The sequence below is a fragment of the Mauremys reevesii genome, linkage group 4 (genome assembly GCF_016161935.1).
Source record: "Mauremys reevesii isolate NIE-2019 linkage group 4, ASM1616193v1, whole genome shotgun sequence".
Lineage (NCBI taxonomy): Eukaryota > Metazoa > Chordata > Testudines > Geoemydidae > Mauremys > Mauremys reevesii.
This window is the reverse complement of record NC_052626.1, coordinates 116692866-116712344: the sequence shown is the minus strand read 5'-3', so window position 1 is coordinate 116712344 and position 19479 is coordinate 116692866. Positions and strand designations below refer to the sequence as shown.

At 42.9% G+C, this 19479-nt stretch overlaps 1 pseudogene; it reads left to right on the top strand.

The window, feature by feature from the left end:
* The window catches only part of LOC120403846, a 41142-nt pseudogene that overhangs the window by 13875 nt on the left and 7788 nt on the right, over nt 1-19479 (top strand).

The following is a 19479-nucleotide window of genomic DNA, read 5'->3' as shown; positions in this document are numbered from 1 at the left end:
TTCTAGCAAAATGTTGAGTCACATGATGGTGGGAATGCTGGGTGAAGGGGGATGTGGGAGAAGGGAAAGATAGAATGCCATCAATATCTTGTCCTGTCCAACTTCTGGATATAACCAATGAATGGCAGTTCACATGACCTTTGTTTAATCAACTGTACTCAGTATGTCTAATGCTTCATGCCATTATCATTGAATTAGATTACCAGAAGAAGTATAGAGAACATATACAAGAAGAATATCAAGTAATAGAAGACAGGAATGCTCGCCTTGGTGAATATGTGAGTCTAGACAAAAGATATACAAAACTGCTTATTGTAAAGGAACATCGGGGGCGAGAGGAGAAAGAACATGAAATAATCACCAGAGGAAGGAGACACGCAGAGTTGATGGCTCAACAGACCAGTGTCACTAAGATTCGTGTTTTATTTGATCCTGATAGAAGTCGACAAAGCCCAAGAACTGTTGTGCTGCAGGGAGCTGCTGGAATTGGGAAAACAATGACAGCAAGAAAGATCATGTTGGACTGGGCAGCTGGAAAACTTTATCAGAAAAAGTTTGATTATGTTTTTTATATAAATTGTAGAAAAATAAATTGTGTTACTGCAGAGCAAAGTATTGCTGATTTGCTTTTAAACAATTTTCCTGATGGCGTAAGACCAACTAAAGAAATCTTTGAGAAGCCAGAAAAACTCCTGTTCATAATAGATGGTTTTGATGAATTGAATTCCTTGCTAGATGATGAATTTGATCTGTGCACTGACCCATTTGAGAAGAAGCCAGTGGAAACCGTACTGTGCAGTTTATTGAGAAAGAAAGTTCTTCAAAAATCCTTTTTACTGATCACTACAAGACCAACTGCTCTGGAGAAACTAAAGCAGAATTTGAGGATTCCACGTTATGCAGAAATAATGGGATTTTCTGGAGATGAGAGGAAAGAATATTTTCATAAATTCTTTTGTGATGAAAAGAAAGCAACACAAGCCTTTAATTTTGTCAAAGAAAATGAAATGCTCTTCACCATGTGCTTTGTCCCCATTGTGTGTTGGATCATCTGCACGGTTATGAAGGAACAGATGGAAAGAGGGGAAGATCTTGCACAAACTTCAAAAACAACCACATCGGTATATTTGCTCTTTCTGAACAGTCTGTTAAGTGATCATTTCACTGATTCAATACATACAAAAACATCTAAAACTACTCTGTGGAAGCTTTGTAAATTGGCTGCAGATGGAATTTTAGAATGGAAAATACTGTTTGAAGAAGATGACCTGAAGGGACACAATTTATCCTTGTCTACCATTCACACTCTCTTTCTGAATAAAAGCATTTTTCAAAAAGGTATAGAATGTGAAAGTGTCTACAGCTTCATTCACTTGAGTTTCCAAGAGTTTTTTTGCAGCTATGTTCTATGTGCTGGAAGATGAAGAGACAATGAAAAAATCATTGTCTTCTAAGAAAGATGTGACCAACTTGCTTGATATTTACGGAACATCTAAAAATAATTATTTGATGTTAACAGTACGTTTCTTGTTTGGTCTTGTAAATAAAGAGAGACTAAATGACATAGAGAAAAAGTTAAATTTTAAAGCATCCTCTGCAATAAAGCTGGATTTATTGAAGTGGTTTGAAGCAGAAGCTAAAAACATCTCCTCTCTGCCCTATAAGACCTATGAGGAACTGCGTGACCAGCTTGAGTTGTTTCACTGTTTGTATGAGATTCAGGATGAAGAGTTTGCAAAAAGTGCAATGGATAATTTCCAAGAAATTAGACTGGAACACATCAGGCTTACAACAATGGATGAAATTGCTCTTTCGTTCTGTGTAAAGAACTGTTGTAGTAAGCAGTCACTTTCCCTATGTAATTGTACGCTTGGGATTGGAGAACGAGAAGAAGGACGGATAGCAAAGCTACGGAAATGGTTATTTCCTCTGTGAGTATCACAGTTTGATATAAACCCCTAAATTCGTCAAGTGACATTTCATCACGTCACCATTATAATGCCCCCTTTTCAGAGGTTTATAAGATATTTGCAGATTTGTCTTGGTCTTTCCCAATAAGATGAGGTTACACTATACCTCTGGGCTGGGTGGGGTCGAGGTAGCTGGGTCAGAAAACTTCATGATTCCAGAGAAGGCAGGAATAGGGAAGCGAGGGTTAAGCAGAAGGACCCAGAAACCACTTCCTGAAAAACTAGATTGGATCAGATAGAAGGCTGAGGAAGCAAGTTGCTTTGAACTGGCAGAGGTTGCATAGTTAAGTGCCTGTCTGCATTGAAGAAAATCTTTTGAAGAGAGATTTCTAAGACTGTTGTTAGTATGTTCTGTTAAATTTAAAAAGTCTGTTTGAGAGTTCTGATCTCTGTCCTAAAAGGAGAAGTAACCAGAGACTCTTTGCTCGATCCTGACTGCAATAGGCTCTTGGACACATTTGGTGTATCTCAGCCCAACAAAGGATCACTTGCCACACAATGGCATAATCAGATGTTGTTCAATTAAACACATCCCAGAACTGAAACTCAGCTAGCACCACTTGAACTCTGAGTTTCTGGTGCTATATTGTTTAAAAATTTAGTGACATCATTTGAAAATTCAGCTACAGTGAATTTCAGTGAAGTGAATGAGTGTGTCAGCCTCACCCTGAACAGTGAGAATTAAGTAAAATAAAATAGAACAGTGGCCTCATTCACTAACATTACAGCAGTAGCTTCCTTCTCCATCCCCACCCCAATAATAACTGATTCATATTTATAGATTTTGAGGCCAGAAAGGACAATTGGGATCATTCTGTTTGACCTCCTGCATAACACAGGCCATAGAATTTCACCCAATGAGTTTGAGCATATCTTCTAGAAAGACACTCAGACTTAATTTAAAGATTTCAAGTGATGGAGGATCCCCTCTATCCCTCGGAAGGTTATTCCAATAGCTAGTTAATTAAGAATGTGACCTTATTTCCTATCTGAATATATCAAGCTTCAGCTTGCACCCATTGATCTTGTACTGCCTTTGTTGGCTTGATTAGACCCCTCTGTTATCACATAACTTCTACCCAGGTTGGTGCTTATAGATCATGCTCAAATCACCTCTCAGCCTTCTCTTTGATAAGCATGACAGGACTTCTTTAACACTTTCACTGTAACACAGGTTTTCCAGTCTTCAAATAATGGTTGCAGTTCTTCTCTGAACCCCTCTCCTATTTTTCAACATCCTCTGAAGCTGGACACCAGAACTCCAACAAACATTTTAGCTTCACCAGCTTCACAGTGCTGTATAGAGGAGAAATGTAACCTCCCTGTTCCTCCTCAATACACTCCTATTTATACATCCAAGGATCCCATTAACCCTTTCAGTCATAGCATAGCACTGGAGATTATGGTCAGTTGTTCTCCATCATAACTTCAAGTCCTTGTCAGAGTCACTGCCTTCCAAAATACAGTCCCATATTACAAGTATGCTCATATTCATTGCTCGTTGCATCTGACCCTGTCAAAAGGCATGTTGTTGTGTGGACCAATTTACCTAGAGATCCAGAGAGCTCTGTATAAATGACCTGTCCTCTCCTACAGCCTAATCACAGTAGCAAAGGGAGCTTCCCCAGCTCCACCAGCAGCTGAACAGCAAAAGGAGCAGATAGAAGAACCTGGGGAGGAGACCTTGGGTCTGTAGCACCTGGGAGAACTGATATTCCCAAAGTGCCACCAGGAGGCCATGCAGAGGCACAGACAGGGTCCACTATGGAGAGTAGGCATTGCAGGAAGGGTGATGGTACCCCATGGCCCTCTGATTGGCCAAGTACCCTATTTAACCCCAGGGGTTGCCCCAGGAAGTTGTCTAGAGAGCCACACAGACTTTGGCCTTCTGCTATTTCAGGCTTTGCTCAATCTCCTGATCTCTGGCCTCTGACTCCAACCTGACTCTGACCATGAACCTTTACTATGGAACCTGGCTATTGTGATTCCTTCAACTCCTGCCTGCCAACTACCTTCCCTAGTGAGCAGATTTTAGTGGCTTCCGGCCCGGAAGGCTCTTGTCAGTTTCATTTTCATTAGTGAAACTGACAAAAGCTTTCGCAGAGGGCTTCCTTGGCAGGGTCCAGGGTTGTTCTGCTACCCCCTAGCTCTGGGGGAGAGGAAGGCAGAGGACCCACAGTGCATCCCCACCTCTCACCTAGCTCTCAGAGATGGACAGGAGCAGTGCCTGTGATTTTGATGTTTTATCCTGATTTAGGGCAAAAAATGTCTCAAAAAGTGAAATTTGTCATGGAAAGGTCTACCCTTTTTTCATCCAGTGCTACTGGTAACAGCTGTGTATATGGAAGGGGCTTGTAAAAGTCTCTATGCCCCTAAAGATTAGTCTCCTTTTGTCTCCAAATTAAAGGATCAGGTCCATTAGCTTGAAATTGTTGCCTTATTTATAAAACAAATGTCATCTGCAAAGTCTAGATCTCCAAGCTCCCTCATCCACACAATGCCCATTTCCATACTGACTGTTGAAGTCAATAGCAGCTCCAAACAAGACAAGGCACGAGACACAACCTTGCTTGACACCAGCATTAACATTAAACCAGTCTGCTAACTCTTGGTTTATCCTTATTGCACACAGAGCTTTCTGATACAACTTTATAATCATTTGAATGATTTTCTCTGCCCCCATGAGTCCCCAGCTACACTGTCAAATGCCTTTTGGAAACCCACAAAATTCAAGACTACTGGCAGCTGCTATTTCTTACTTTGTTCTATGGTCTACACAAGTTCTACCTGGCCAAAATACAGCGTGTTGTTCTCTAAGTCTGTTATCCATGGCTTCTAAAGATTTGTCTACATGGGGACATCCAGAAAAGTTAATTTGAATTAACTAAAGGTATAGGTTTGAACTGGATTGGTTAAACCACATTAAATCCCTGTGTGTATGCTGTTATGCAGACTTAAAGTGGCCTTAATTAGGTTTATTTTAATTCACTTCCAAAGGCCATTTTAATTCTGAATAACAGCATCCACACAGGAATTAAATGTGTTTTAACTAATTTACTTCAAAATCACACTTTTAGTTAATTCTGATTTAGGATGATTGAATAGAAAACTTTCCCTGGGACTGAAATCAGTGTAAGCTTGTGCCAGTTGTTATAATCATTCAAATTTTCTTTTTAAGGGAGCTTGATTAAAAATCCTCTTTTCCATTCTTCTGGGATATATTCTTTCTCCCATGCCAAACTGAAAAGGCATAGCAGGATTTTCACTGAAAGCAGCAGCTCACCCATAACCGATGGCCCAGCCACTGGAGGGAGACAAATTCTACACAGGGGTATGTGGGTTACATGGCTGTTAGGAATGAATAGCTAATGCGACATCAGAACAATGGACTGCGATGTCTTCAGGTGCTTCTCTTTGTTTTCTTTTTAAAGAGGATAATGAATGTCTGCTGTGAATAATATTAATAGAGGCCCAACTTCAATGTATACCCCAAATTAAGAAACACAGTAAAAGAACTAAAAAAGAGCCACCGTGGCTTAACAACAATTCTCTAATATAAAATATAACATTAGGGATCTATTATCCATGCTCTAATAAAAATATAACATTAGGGATCTATTATCGACCACCTGACCAGGACAGTAATAGTGATAATGAAATGCTAAGGGAATTTAGAGAGGCTATCAAAATTAAGAACCCAATAATAGTGGGGGACTTCAATTATCCCCATATTGACTGGGAACATTTCACTTCAGGATGAAATGCAGAGATAAAATTTCTCGATACTTTAAATGACTGCTTCATGGAGCAGCTGGTACGGGAACCCACAGGGGGAGAGGCAACTCTAGATTTAATCCTGAGTGAAGCACAGGAGCTGGTCCAAGAGGTAACTATAGCAGGACCGCTTGGAAATAATGACCAATACAATAGCATTCAACATTCCTGTGGTGGGAAGAACACCTCAACAGCCCAACACTGTGGCATTTAATTTCAAAAGGGGGAACTATACAAAAATGAGGGGGTTAGTTAAACAAAAGTTAAAAGGTACAGTGACTAAAGTGAAATCCCTGCAAGTTGCATGGGCCCTTTTTAAAGACACCATAATAGAGGCCCAACTTCAATGTATACCCCAAATTAAGAAACACAGTAAAAAAACTAAAAAAGAGCCAACGTGGCTTAACAACCACGTAAAAGAAGCAGTGAGAGATAAAAAGACTTCCTTTAAAAAGTGGAAGTCAAATCCTAGTGAGGCAAATAGAAAGGAGCACAAACACTGCCAACTTAAGTGCAAGAATGTAATAAGAAAAGCCAAAGAGGAGTTTGAAGAACGGCTAGCCAAAAACTCCAAAGGTATTAACAAAATGTTTTTTAAGTACATCAGAAGCAGGAAGCCTGCTAAACAACCAGTGGGGCCCCTTGACGATCGAAATACAAAAGGAGTGCTTAAAGACGATAAAGTCATTGTGGAGAAACTAAATGGATTCTTTGCTTCAGTCTTCACGGCTGAGGATGTTAGGGAGATTCCCAAACTTGAGCTGGCTTTTGTAGGTGACAAATCTGAGGAACTGTCACAGATTGAAGTGTCACTAGAGGAGGTGTTGGAATTAATTGATAAACTCAACATTAACAAGTCACCGGGACCAAATGGCATTCACCCAAGAGTTGTGAAAGAACTCAAATGTGAAGTTGCGGAACTATTAACTAAGGTTTGTAACCTGTCCTTTAAATTGGCTTAGGTACCCAATGACTGGAAGTTAGCTAATGTAACGCCAATATTTAAAAAGGGCTCTAGAGGTGATCCCGGCAATTACAGACCGGTAAGTCTAACGTCGGTACCAGGCAAATTAGTCGAAAAAATAGTTAAGAATAAAATTGTCAGACACATAGAAAAACATAAACTGTTGAGCAATAGTCAACATGGTTTCTGTAAAGGGAAATCGTGTCTTACTAATCTCTTAGAGTTCTTTGAAGGGGTCAACAAACATGTGGACAAGGGGGATCCGGTGGACATAGTGTACTTAGATTTTCAGAAAGCCTTTGACAAGGTCCCTCACCAAAGGCTCTTACATAAATTAAGCTGTCATGGGATAAAAGGGAAGGTCCTTTCATGGATTGAGAACTGGTTAAAAGACAGGGAACAAAGGGTAGGAATTAATGGTAAATTCTCAGAATGGAGAGGGGTAACTAGTGGTGTTCCCCAAGGGTCAGTCCTAGGACCAATCCTATTCAATTTATTCATAAATGATCTGGAGAAAGGGGTAAACAGGGAGGTGGCAAAGTTTGCAGATGATACTAAACTACTCAAGATAGTTAAGACCAAAGCAGATTGTGATGAACTTCAAAAAGATCTCACAATACTAAGTGATTGGGCAACAAAATGGCGAATGAAATTTCATGTGGATAAATGTAAAGTAATGCACATTGGAAAAAATAACCTCAACTATACATACAATATGATGGGGGCTAATTTAGCTACAACAAGTCAGGAAAAAGATCTTGGAGTCGTCATGGATAGTTCTCTGAAGGTGTCCATGCAGTGTGCAGAGGCGGTCAAAAAAGCAAACAGGATGTTAGGAATCATTAAAAACGGGATAGAGAATAAAACTGAGAATATATTATTGCCCTTATATAAATCCATGGTACGCCCACATCTCGAATACTGTGTACAGATGTGGTCTCCTCACCTCAAAAAAGATATTCTAGCACTAGAAAAGGTTCAGAAAAGGGCAACTAAAATGATTAGAGGTTTGGAGAGGGTCCCATATGAGGAAAATTAAAGAGGCTAGGACTCTTCAGCTTGGAAAAGAGAAGACTAAGAGGGGATATGATAGAGGTATATAAAATCATGAGTGATGTTGAGAAAGTGGATAAGGAAAAGTTATTTATTTATTCCCATAATACAAGAACTAGGGGTCACCAAATGAAATTAATAGGCAGCAGGTTTAAAACAAATAAAAGGAAGTTCTTCATGCAGCGCACAGTCAACTTGTGGAACTCCTTACCTGAGGAGGTTGTGAAGGCTAGGACTATAACAACGTTTAAAAGGGAACTGGATACATTCATGGTGGCTAAGTCCATAAATGGCTATTAGCCAGGATGGGTAAGAATGGTGTCCCAAACCTCTGTTCATCAGAGGATGGAGATGGATGGCAGGAGAGAGATCACTTGATCATTGCCTGTTAGGTTCACTCCCTCTGGGGCACCTGGCATTGGCCACTGTTGGTAGACAGATACTGGGCTAGATGGACCTTTGATCTGACCCGGTACGGCCGTTCTTATGTTCTTAACCTACCCCACCATCTTCAGGGAAGAAGATGAAATATCTGCCTCTGGGAAATTATATTAAGAACTTCCATTCTCTCTTCTAGGAACCCACTGATGAAAGATTCGAGAACTTAATCTGCATACTCATTGTGTCAAGGACTGAAGGATCCCAATTGTAAACTAAAGACAATAGTGTAAGCAAAGTCCTCTCTGACAGCCCTTTTGTTATTGCTGCTATGCCAGGAGTTGGGCGGCAATGCATTTCCACTCATGTCTGGTATTTATCTCTGAGCTTCAAATCATAGTATATACCTAAAGACTCAAACACCATTTGACATGAAACCGTAAACTAACTGTGTGGCAAACCCTCTTCCTTGCTCCCGCTCAGTAAGTAGGCCAGGTGCTGGGTTGATGCACAAGGTGGCGGAATCCTCTTTACCCAGGCCACAGAGCACCTGTGGAGTTTCTTCATGGAGACTAATCCAGCCTTGTCATAAACAGTTAGTTAAGGGTTAAGGTTTGTTTTTTACCTGTAAAGGGTTAACAAGCAGTATCTGTGAACACTTGACCAGAGGACCAATCAGGGACAAGATAATTTAAAATCCCTGTGGAGGGAAGGTTTTTTTCCTGTGTCCTTTGTTTGAGTGACTCTCTAGTTGGAATTAAAGGAGTCCAGATGTCTTAATCAAGTCCTCTCAGAGTTGTGCAATAATTTCTTCTATTCAAGCTAGTGAGTATTAGAAAGGGAACTAGTATTTTTATATTGTTATTTCTGTATTTGCAATTGTGTGTTTTGCTATAGAATTTCCTTAATTCTGTACTGTTATTGCTTTTACTGAGAAAGAAGGGAGGGGGAATTCTCTCCAGAGATTGATAAGTTTAGACCCTGTGTATTGTTCCATCTTGGTATTACAGAGATAGTTTACTCTTTTTTTTATTCTTTAATAAATCTTTTCTGTTAAGGACTTGGTTGATCTTTCCTTGGGTGAATTCTCAGGGAAAGAGGAGGAGGGAGGAGGAAGGCATCCCTCTGTAGTTGAATCCCGGTATCTCTCCTAGGAAAAGGGAGGGGGGAGGAAGCAGGGGGGAATGGTTTACTTCTCCTAGGTGTAAGAACTCCATGGATTTGGGGTTCTTGGGATCCCCAAGGATTTTGAGGAAGGACTGTGTCCCAATACACGTACATTATTGGGTGGTGGCAGCTTTTACCAGATCTAAACTAGGATTTTAGTTTAGAGGAGTCCATGCAGGTCCCCATTTTGGAACCCAACAACTCTAAGTGGGGGTGAGACCTATGACAAGCCTAATGCTGATGGTGAGAGAGAGACCCACCCTCTGCGCAGCATTTCATACACCCAGCCTGTCCCTGCACAGAGGAACAAAGGGTCGCTCTGTGGCCATTGGGAAAGGTGCTGGATTTGCCCCTCAGTGAATAAATATCCTCTTTTCTCTTCCTTAAATTGTCTCCTGGGGACAGTGGGGTGATTGTTGAATGCGTAGAGACCTGGGACACTAGGGTAAGTGACCAAGTGACCATTATCTCCTGCTAGCTGACAGCTTTTATGCTTCTCACATATGGCCCGCTGGTGGCCTGTCTGAACTATGGCTCTATGCAGCTACTGATAATGCTACAGTTCTTACTTTGGGCTTTTCTGTGCTGAGAGTTAATGCGCAGTGAGCTGGGGAGCTGTGCACTGACAGGCTGTGTGGGGTCTGCTGCCGCACAATAAAGTTCCGCAGCGCACTTTGACCCTTCCTCTCGAGATCATCATGTTATTTATTTTAATCTGCCTTTCCAATGTGATAAGTGTTTTGTCCTTTAAAGTCACACTTGCTCTGTTTTTGCTTCTCATTTCATCCCCACCTCTGTCTGTTCTATCCCTTTCTCGGCACCTGCCCAGCTGTGCACACTTCTCAGCCATCTGACCCCCCCCCACCCACTCCATTCATGTGAACATGCTACCTTGTTTCAAGGAAACAGCGATCTAGGTGAAGACCAGGCACTAAAAGTAGGCATAACAAACAAATGGGGGAAGAGGAGAGGGAGGACAAGGATAAATTACTGTCACAATGATCTGAATCAATCATTTCCAAGTTTTTCATGTTTCTGAAGGTAAGGTAGAGGTTACATATTTTGTAGGAAGGGTATCTTGTTTTCTAGGCAAAATATCTGTAAATCATTTTGATGATTTATGTATGTGTTTTGGTGTGAGAATGCTACTACAGCTTGATCCTGTAAAGCTTTAGCCATGTGATTAGTCTCAGGGAAGTCAAGGAGACACTGCTTTACTTAGTAATTAATTATTTAGTAGTATTTGTGTGAGGCTGGACTAGGCCCGTTAGCAGGCCCATGTTTACTGAAGGGTTAAGCTGTCCTGTCTCCCTAGTGTAACTGTACTGTGAAGTTTTATCCATATTTTTCAGTCCTCTAGAATTACATTTTAGGCACCCTAGAAGTGGAAGCAGGCTCCAGCTCTCGGATAGGTTTGGGGTGGGTGCACTAGAAAGAAATCTCGGGGGGGGGGGGTGAGGGGGTGGAAAGGGGGTCAGGCTGCCTCAGCTGTAAACCTCTGGATTGACCAGATGGTCTGAGCCTCTCCAGATCAGATCACACACCTCACTCATACTGTGCCTGCATTGCCTCAACATGCTCATAATCTCCTTGCAGCTCTGCATTCAGATAACGACAATAATCAAATCAAATCTCATGCTGCAGGGGGCAGGAAGGATTTTTTCTCAATACACAACTGGCTTGGTGTAGTCTGGAGTTTTTCTGCCTTCCTCTGTAGCAGGGGTGGCCAAAGTGAGCCTGAGAAGGAGCCAGAATTTACTAATGTACATTGCCAAAGAGCCACAGTAATACGTCAGCAGCCCCCCCATCAGCTCCCCCCCCCCGACTATCAGCAGCTCCCACCCACCGGCAGCCAATCAGTGCCTCCCCCTCCCTCCCCGCACTGTCAAATCAGCTGTTTTGTGGTTTGCAGGAGGCTCTGGGGGGAGGGGGAGGAGCAAGGGCACTGCAGGATGAGGGGAGGGGGCGGGAAAAGGTGGAGTGGGGGCAGGGCCTGTGGCAGAGCCGGGGATTGAGCAGTGAACACCCCCCAGCACATTGGAAAGTTGGCGCCTGTAGCTCCAGCCCCAGAGTTGGTGCCTATACAAGGAGCCGCATATTAACTTCTGAAGAGCTGCATGTGGCTCCAGAGCACAGGTTGGCCACCCCTGCTCTGTAACATCAGAGATTATGCACAGCTGGAGATGGGACACTGGATGGAGTGGACCAGTGCTCTGAGATAGTACAGATAACCCATCTGTCTAAGATGCCTGGCTGGGGTGTCTTGCTCACATGCTCAGGCATACACTGATCTCCAGATTTGGGCTTGGGAAGGAATTTCCCCCAGGTCAGATTGGCAGGGACTTTGGTGGGGGTGGGGGAGGGAGGTTGTCATCTTCTACTGTGTGGGGCTCAGATCACCTGCTGATATTATCTGGGTCTATCTCACCAAATCACTTCCCTTCCTTTGCAGGGGCTTTAGCCATTGGTGGCGTCTCAGTCTCTCTTATTCTCTGCTGCTGGTGCAGAACAGTTTAATTTCCTGAGGACTAAAATGTTTTGGGCTAACTAAAGTCTTTGGGTTTAATATAGGGGTGACCTGGTACTGTGTAGTGGTTTGTGATTTCCAAGAGGTCAGAGTAGATGATCAGGTGGTCCCTTCTGGCCTTAAACCCTATGAAATGATGAAAGGCCTCAACTAGAATCCATCATCAACCGTTTCTTCTTCAAGTGACAGCACATGTGCGTTGCACTTTGAGGAATAATAATAATAATAATAATAATAATAATAAACAATTACTAATCCGTTCCATAGCTGTTCTTCGAGATGTGTTGCACGTGTCTATTCCACATCCCACCCTCCTATCCCTCTATATCGAGTCTTTTTAGTTAGAAGGAACTGAGGAGGGTCGGGGACAGCTCCAGCCATTATACCATCACATGGCAGTGCATGCCAATGGAGGACACATGGAAAAATTTCTGACAATTGTGCCCTGGGCTTGCAAATGTTTCTAAATTGGAAAGGACCTGTGCGATACATCTTGAAGAACAACAGTTACAGAACTGTTAGTAGCATAGATGGCAGATATAATAGACCAGGGGAGACTAAGTCTCCCTACTCCTGGGCTGTGGGTGGGCTCAGCTTGGGCCAGTGGTCAGGAGCTTAGTGCCTGGGCTGGCCAGCAGCTTGGGACCCAGGCAGGAGGGGAGCTCAGGCTGCAATGGGGAATTTGGGGGAGCTCAAGCTGCAATGGGGGTCTTGGGACTACTCTGGCTCTGGTGGGGTGGGGTAGGGGCTGGCCTCAGGTGGGGCAGGGGGCTAGCCTCTCTGAATGGAGATAGTTAACCCACCACGCATGGTTAGTAACTGTTTCATACAGTGCAGCGGTAACTTTGATCTGCTCATTTCTTCCCTCCAGCTTGTCCAGCTGCAAACTTTCATTTGCTTTCCCTGAGGACCTCTCCCCTAAGACCCTCTTTACAAACCAGTCCCTGGAAAAGCTGGATCTGAGTGCTAACACACTGGGAGACTTAGAACTGAAACATTTGTGTGAGGGACTGAAACATCCACACTGTAACCTGCAGACACTGCTGTAAGTAACCCAGTTCTCTATTTTGTTACTACGTGACTTTTTCACTAATCTCTGTGTTGTTTCACCCACCTGCTTTGTCCTAGCTTTTAGCCGAACAGCTGTTTGAGGCAGATTATCATATTTTTGTACAGCACCTGGGACACTGGGGCCTCAACCTGGTTGAAGCCTCTACGTGTTACTGCCATGCAAATATTTATTAATCAGTAATAAATATCATGTCCTGAGATCCTTCGAGTCTTGCAAAGTCAGCAGGAGAAGGATGTGTCAACACATGCAGGGCAGGAAGTGGTGTTGATGGATTCTTCAGTGAGCATCAGTGGTGGGAGCCCAGCCACTGTGCTGACGTCTTCAGTTCTGCCACTGACTTCTCCATTTTCATTGAATTCCATAACCACAAACTCAGGCACCTTGTAACCCTTCCTTAAAATCCAGTGTGACTTGCCTCCTCCCTCTTCCTGCTAGTCCCCAGCTCACTCTCCACCTTACCAAGACAGAGACATTCCCACAAGGGTGTACACAGTCATACAGGTGTAAATGTGCTTGATACTAGAGCTGTCAATTAATCGTAGTTAACTCACGTGATTAACTCAAAACAATTAATCATGCTTAAAAAAATTAATCTCTGTTTTAATCAAACTGTTAAACAATAGAATACCAATTGACATTTATTAAATATTTTGGATGCTTTTCTACATTTTCAAGTATGTTGATTTCAATTATAACACAGAATACCAAGTGTTCAGTTCTTACTTTATATTATTATTATTACAAATATTTGCACTATAAAAATGATAAACAAAAGAAATAGTATTTTTCAATTCACTTCATACAAGTACCATAGTGCAATCTCTTTATTGTGAAAGCACAATTTACAAATGTAGATTGTAACAATGTAAAACTTTAGAGCCTACAAATCTCCTCAGTCCTACTTCTTGTTCAGCCAATTGCTCAGAGAAACAAGTTTGTTTACATTTACGGGAAATAATGCTGACCATTTATTTACAATGTCACCTGAAAGTGAGAACAGAAATTTGCATGGCACTTTTGTAGCTGGCATTGCAAGCTATTTACATGCCAGATATGCTAAACATTTGTATGCCACTTCATGTTTTGGCCACCATTACAGAGGTCATGCTTCCATGCTGATGATGCTCATTAAAAAAAATGTGCTAATTAAATTTGTGACTGAATTCCTTGAGGGAGAATTGTATGTCTCCTGCTCTGTGTTTTACCCACATTCTGCCATATATTTGGTGTTATGCCAGTCTCAGATGATGAGCCAGATGCTATCTGAAATATTCTGAAAATCTTCTTGCATTGTGTACAAATAAAATCTGAGTCAGGAATTCATCATGTAATTAATTTTAATAATTAAAATGCATTGGATGACATGCATACAGGCTTTATAGACACCAAAACTATCAAGTTACCAGAAAGAAGGCAGTGTCCCTGCACTAAGTGCAGTGAATACTGACTCCTTTATGGAAGGAGATGGTTATTGTTCTCTCTAGTATCAGAGGGGTAGCCTTATTAGTCTGGATCTGTAAAAGCAGCAAAGAATCCTGTGGCACCTTTTAGACTAACAGATGTTTTGCAGCATGAGCTTTCATGGGTGAATACGACGAAGTGGGTATTCAGCCACGAAAGGTCATGCTGCAAAACGTCTGTTAGTCTATAAGGTGCCACAGGATTCTTTGCTGCTTTTATTGTTCTCTCTGTTACCTTTGCAGGGTTGTGGCAGTGCAGTCTCACAGCTGCTTGCTGTGGGGATCTCTCTGCTGCCCTCAGTACAAACCAGTCCCTGACTGAGCTGGAGCTGAGTGGGAATGAACTGGGAGATTCAGGAATTAAACTTCTGTGTGAAGGACTGAAACATCCCAACTGTAAACTGCAGAAATTAATGTAAGTAATTGCTGGGTTCCTTGATACTTTCCTTGTTAGACCAGCCTTTGCAAAAGTGCTGAATTTTGCACTGAGAATATTTTGAGTTCCTATTTTCACTTATGAAATAACCTGCATTTGCAGGAGCAACTGGATATACAATTACTAAATTGTGAGCATAGACAGTTGGGCAGGTAAATGTGGGATTTGTACATTTAGTCTTATGGTTGTACACAAACATTTGTAATAGCCACATGAAAATCCATTTTCTACTGGTCCAAGCCTCAAATATTGAGACTGTCCCTATAAAATCAGGAATCTGGTCACCCTACTGTCTGTTCACTGTGCCCATCTCCATCTCTGCAGGGTTTGGGATTGCCAGCTGACTAATGCTTGCTGTGGAGATCTCTCCTCTCTGCTCAGCACAAACCAGTCCCTGAGAGAGTTGAACCTGAGCAGTAATAACCTGAGTTATTCAGGAGTGAAGCTTCTGTGTGAAGGACTGAAACATCCAAACTGCAAGTTAGAGAAGCTCGAGTAAGTGACTTCTAGTTTTCTGTATCAAAAGAATATGCTGGGCTTCCAGTCACTTAGCTGTGTATGGACTGCATGTTCCAATGAGATGAATTGGGCTGATCTGTTCGGGCTGAAGGCGGGAGTGTGTTCTTTGCCTCCAGGAGGCGCTGCACACACAAGTGCAACCCAGGGGAGGGGGCCAAAGTGGCTTTAAGCCTCCTTTTGTGCCATTCTGACTCCAGGCTGGTCAGGGCCTTAAACAGCCGACAATGTAACTTAGGCAACCTGCCTCCTAGAATCTTAGGGCAATTTCTTCACTACCCCCCAGATCGGCAGGTAGTGATCGATCTATCGGGGATCGATTTATCACGTCTAGATCATTAATAAAGATGTTGAACAAAACTGGCCCCAGGACCAACCCTTGGGACACTCTGCTTGATACCGTCTGCCAACTAGACATTGAGACGTTGATCACTACCCGTTGAGCCTGACAATTGAGCCAGCTTTCTATCCACCTTATAGTCCATTAATCCAATCCATGCTTTTTTAACTTGCTGGCAAGAATACTGTGGGAGACCGTATCGAAAGCTTTGCTAAAGTCAAGATATATCACATCCACTGCGTTTCCCATATCCACAGAGTCAGTTATCTCATCATAGAAGGCAATCAGGTTGGTCAGGCATGACTTGCCCTTGGTGAGTCCATGTTGAATCCTCCAACCTCCTACACCTGGGCTTACACAAAACAGCCCATGACTGCCCAGCACAATGGTAGTACTCGGGGAATTCCCCATACCTCCCCCCCCCACACCAGCTAAAGGGCAATTACTGTCCTGTGTGTAGGGGCTGTAGAAGGAGGGAGAATTCTCCCCCATGTGTGTGTGATTTTCAGGGCAAGGATAGTGTCTCCCCAAGTGTTTGTACAGTGGTTTATAGAGCTGGTCTGGAAGTTCCCACTGATACTTTTTTTATAGAAATTTTTTTTCTTCAGAAATGAAATTTTCCATGGGAAAAATGTTGATTTTTGCGAAGCTCTTTCGATTTATTTTCAACATTTTTTTTTTTGGTAAGGACAGGTTGACATTAATCATTGTGTCTGTCTGAACTGCCACAGTGCCTCATGGGAATTGTATTTTGGGTCCTTCATCCCCCTCATTCTCACTTATCAGCTGCATTCCCCTTCCAGCATATGTCCTCCATGATGGGCCTACACTGCAGAGCTCAGTCACAGGAAGAGACTGTGGTGCATCATGGGAGACAGTCAGGCCATGGTGCTCACACCAGTGGGATGAAGGGAGGCAGGAGGTATTCCAAGAGACACAGCAGCAGTTCCAGTGGGGAAGTTCCCTGCTTAATAAGTAGAAGTCAGCAGCAGAAATTAGGGCTGGTTGAAATTTTTTGTCAAAAGTTCATTAGACAGAAAATTGAGTTTAGAAGTAAATGGAAATTTTCATATATAGTATCTGCTTTCTTATTAAATTCTCAATCTTCCTTCAGGAAATAAAACACTGAAAACACAAGAACTTTCAGCTGGAAACCAAAATATTTTTGGGGTTTTTTTTTCAGGGTTTCTTCCCCCAACTTAACAGGTGAACATTTGGGGGATGAGGGAATGAAGAGAGGGAACATTTTCTAACCAGCTGTAGTTGAAATGTTCTCTGCCAATTTGTAGAATTTTGGTCAATATTTGACTAATGAACCCTTTACAAAACAATTTAAAAAAACCTATTTATCTGGATTTCTAAACTATTCACCAAATAATACAAGGGCGCAATTGAGTTACCCTTCCCCCCACCCCTCCAATGAGCACTGCACACAGTAACAATGCTATTTCCGTCGTAACACCAAACCAGTCAATCGTTGCTAAATCTATTAGGAACTCATGTATGGCTGTTCATCATATCTGATGATGTCACAGCATTGCATGTCTTCTCATGTGGCTGTATAGCCTGACCCATGAGGAGCAAGACTGCAAACATGTCACACACAAACATGCAGGTTCTCGTGGAAGACTTTGCATGATGCTTGGCCCTTTTTTTCAGTCAGTTTTTCTTGTCTGTCTTCCTCAAATTGTTCACAACCCTTATTGACAGTAGCTCTCCATTCATGTCTGTCCTTGGCTATGTCTTCAAAGTTATCAACATTTATGCCACATAAGGTCAGATTCTGCTTAAGGGTGTCTTTGAAACTTTTTCTTTGACTCTCCCTCTGGAGCTTTCTGAGTTTCAGCTCACCATACGGAAATTTCTTTGGAAGTCCATCATTGCTGGTTGTGATAACACGACCTGTCCATCTAAACTGGGTTTGGATGATCATTGTCTCAGTGCTGGTGGTTTTTGCTTTTCAAGGATGTTAATGTTTGAGACTTTGTCTTGCCATTAACCTTCTGAATGGAGTGGCAACAACATATGGGGGGATGGGTAGCTCAGTGGTTTGAGCATTACCCTGCTAAACCCAGGGTTGTGAGCTCAATCCTTGAGGGGACCATTTAGGGATTTGGGGCAAAAATCTGTCTGGGGATTGGTCCTACTTTGAGCAGGGGGTTGGACTAGATGATCTCCTGAGGTCCCTTCCAACCTTCAAGTTCTGTGTGGAATTTTTAAAGTTGCTTAACATCTCTGTGGTAAGCTGTCCATGTTGTTTCACACCCATATGAAAGGGACGCGATCACTGCTGCATTATATATAAGGTTTAGATTCTGGTTTGGGTACTTTTAGTAAAAGGTGAGGGAGAGGTCATGGGCAATAAACAAAAATTCACAGAAGCTTGCAACTTCTCCCTCAAATTTTATGAAAAATACCCTGGAGGGGGAGGGGTCTAACAGCAGAAGTGCTGCGGGGGGAGCCATTGCGGGCTGCTGCTCTGGCAGCTCCAGGGCCAGCCACTGGCCAGCTTTTCTCAGGGCCCCAGGACTGGCCAATGGCCAGCTGCTCCAGAGGACTGCGCGCCAGCCTGCTGCTACGGGGGCCTGGGACCAGTCACTGCTCTGATGGCCCTGGGGACTGGCTATGACAGCTGCTCCAGCCCTGCTGACCCAACATCCACCTCCCCAACTTCATCCCTGAGTCTGCTGTTCTGGCAGGCCCCAGGGATGACAGCTGCTCCAGCTGTGCCACTGCAAAAGTCACAGAGGTTTGGGAAAGTCACAGAATCCATGGCCTCTGTAACAGAATCATACTCTTAATTGTATATAATCAGTTCTGTTGACTATTTGATGATGTGCTGGTTGAGAATCCAATGGCAAAGTCTTCTGAAGGCCTGGGGTTTCCTTTTCTATTCTATCTGATGTTTCGCTGAAGGGTGGAATGTTGTTGCTAAGACAATGTCAAGGCTGCTAAGCTGTTACAGCTGCTCAGTGCTTCTGTCCTTGGATCTCTGATGTTATCAGCACTAGCAGAGAGTGCAGCCTGCTAATTCAGCAGACCTCAGTGTTACTCAGAGAGAAGGACCACAGGCATGGTTGAGTAACAAAGGCACTTGGCCAGATTTACTGCCTTCAAGGCACAGTCCTAAAAACTTGCACAATTTGCACAAGTACGTTAACAGATGAGTGCCCTGTGGCAAGGAGCAGCTAGGACCACTGCGAGGGCTTTGAAAGTTCAGAATGAGCTGCTGTGCCCTTAACCACACCCTGTTCTATCCTTTTGTTCCAACCCCCACCCCCGCAGACCTCTGATGTATGACTAACGCCCCCCTCCCCCCTTTTAAATAACACTCTGAGCTTCCAGAGGAGCAAAAAGGAAACCCTTGTAGCTGCCCAGCCTGCCAGGTTTGGCTGCACAGACTTTGAAAAATGTCATCTCTTAGTGCTTTAGTTACCTCGTCTGTTAAATGGGGTTATCTCATAGGTGTGCTGGGGGCTAAATTCATTAATGTTTGTACAGTAAGTCTAGATGGTAAATAGAAAAGTGAAGCAGTGATTTGATTTTTCCTATAAGCACCAAAGGTCTCTCCAAGTCCCTCCACTCCCTGATAGAAATTCCTCCTGTTAGCCCCTGGATATTTGACAACTGTTTTGGCCATTCACTCTCCATAGTGATCCAGCTCCTCACTGTAGTGAACATCTTACATCTCCTCTCCCCTTGCTGTTCGGTTGGGTACATTCAGCTGCATGATGTGTGTTGGATGGGGTTTAAGATGCCTGCAGACAAAACTCCACAGTAACGTGGGGTTTGAGATATTCCTGGCTGAACTGCCAAGCTGTC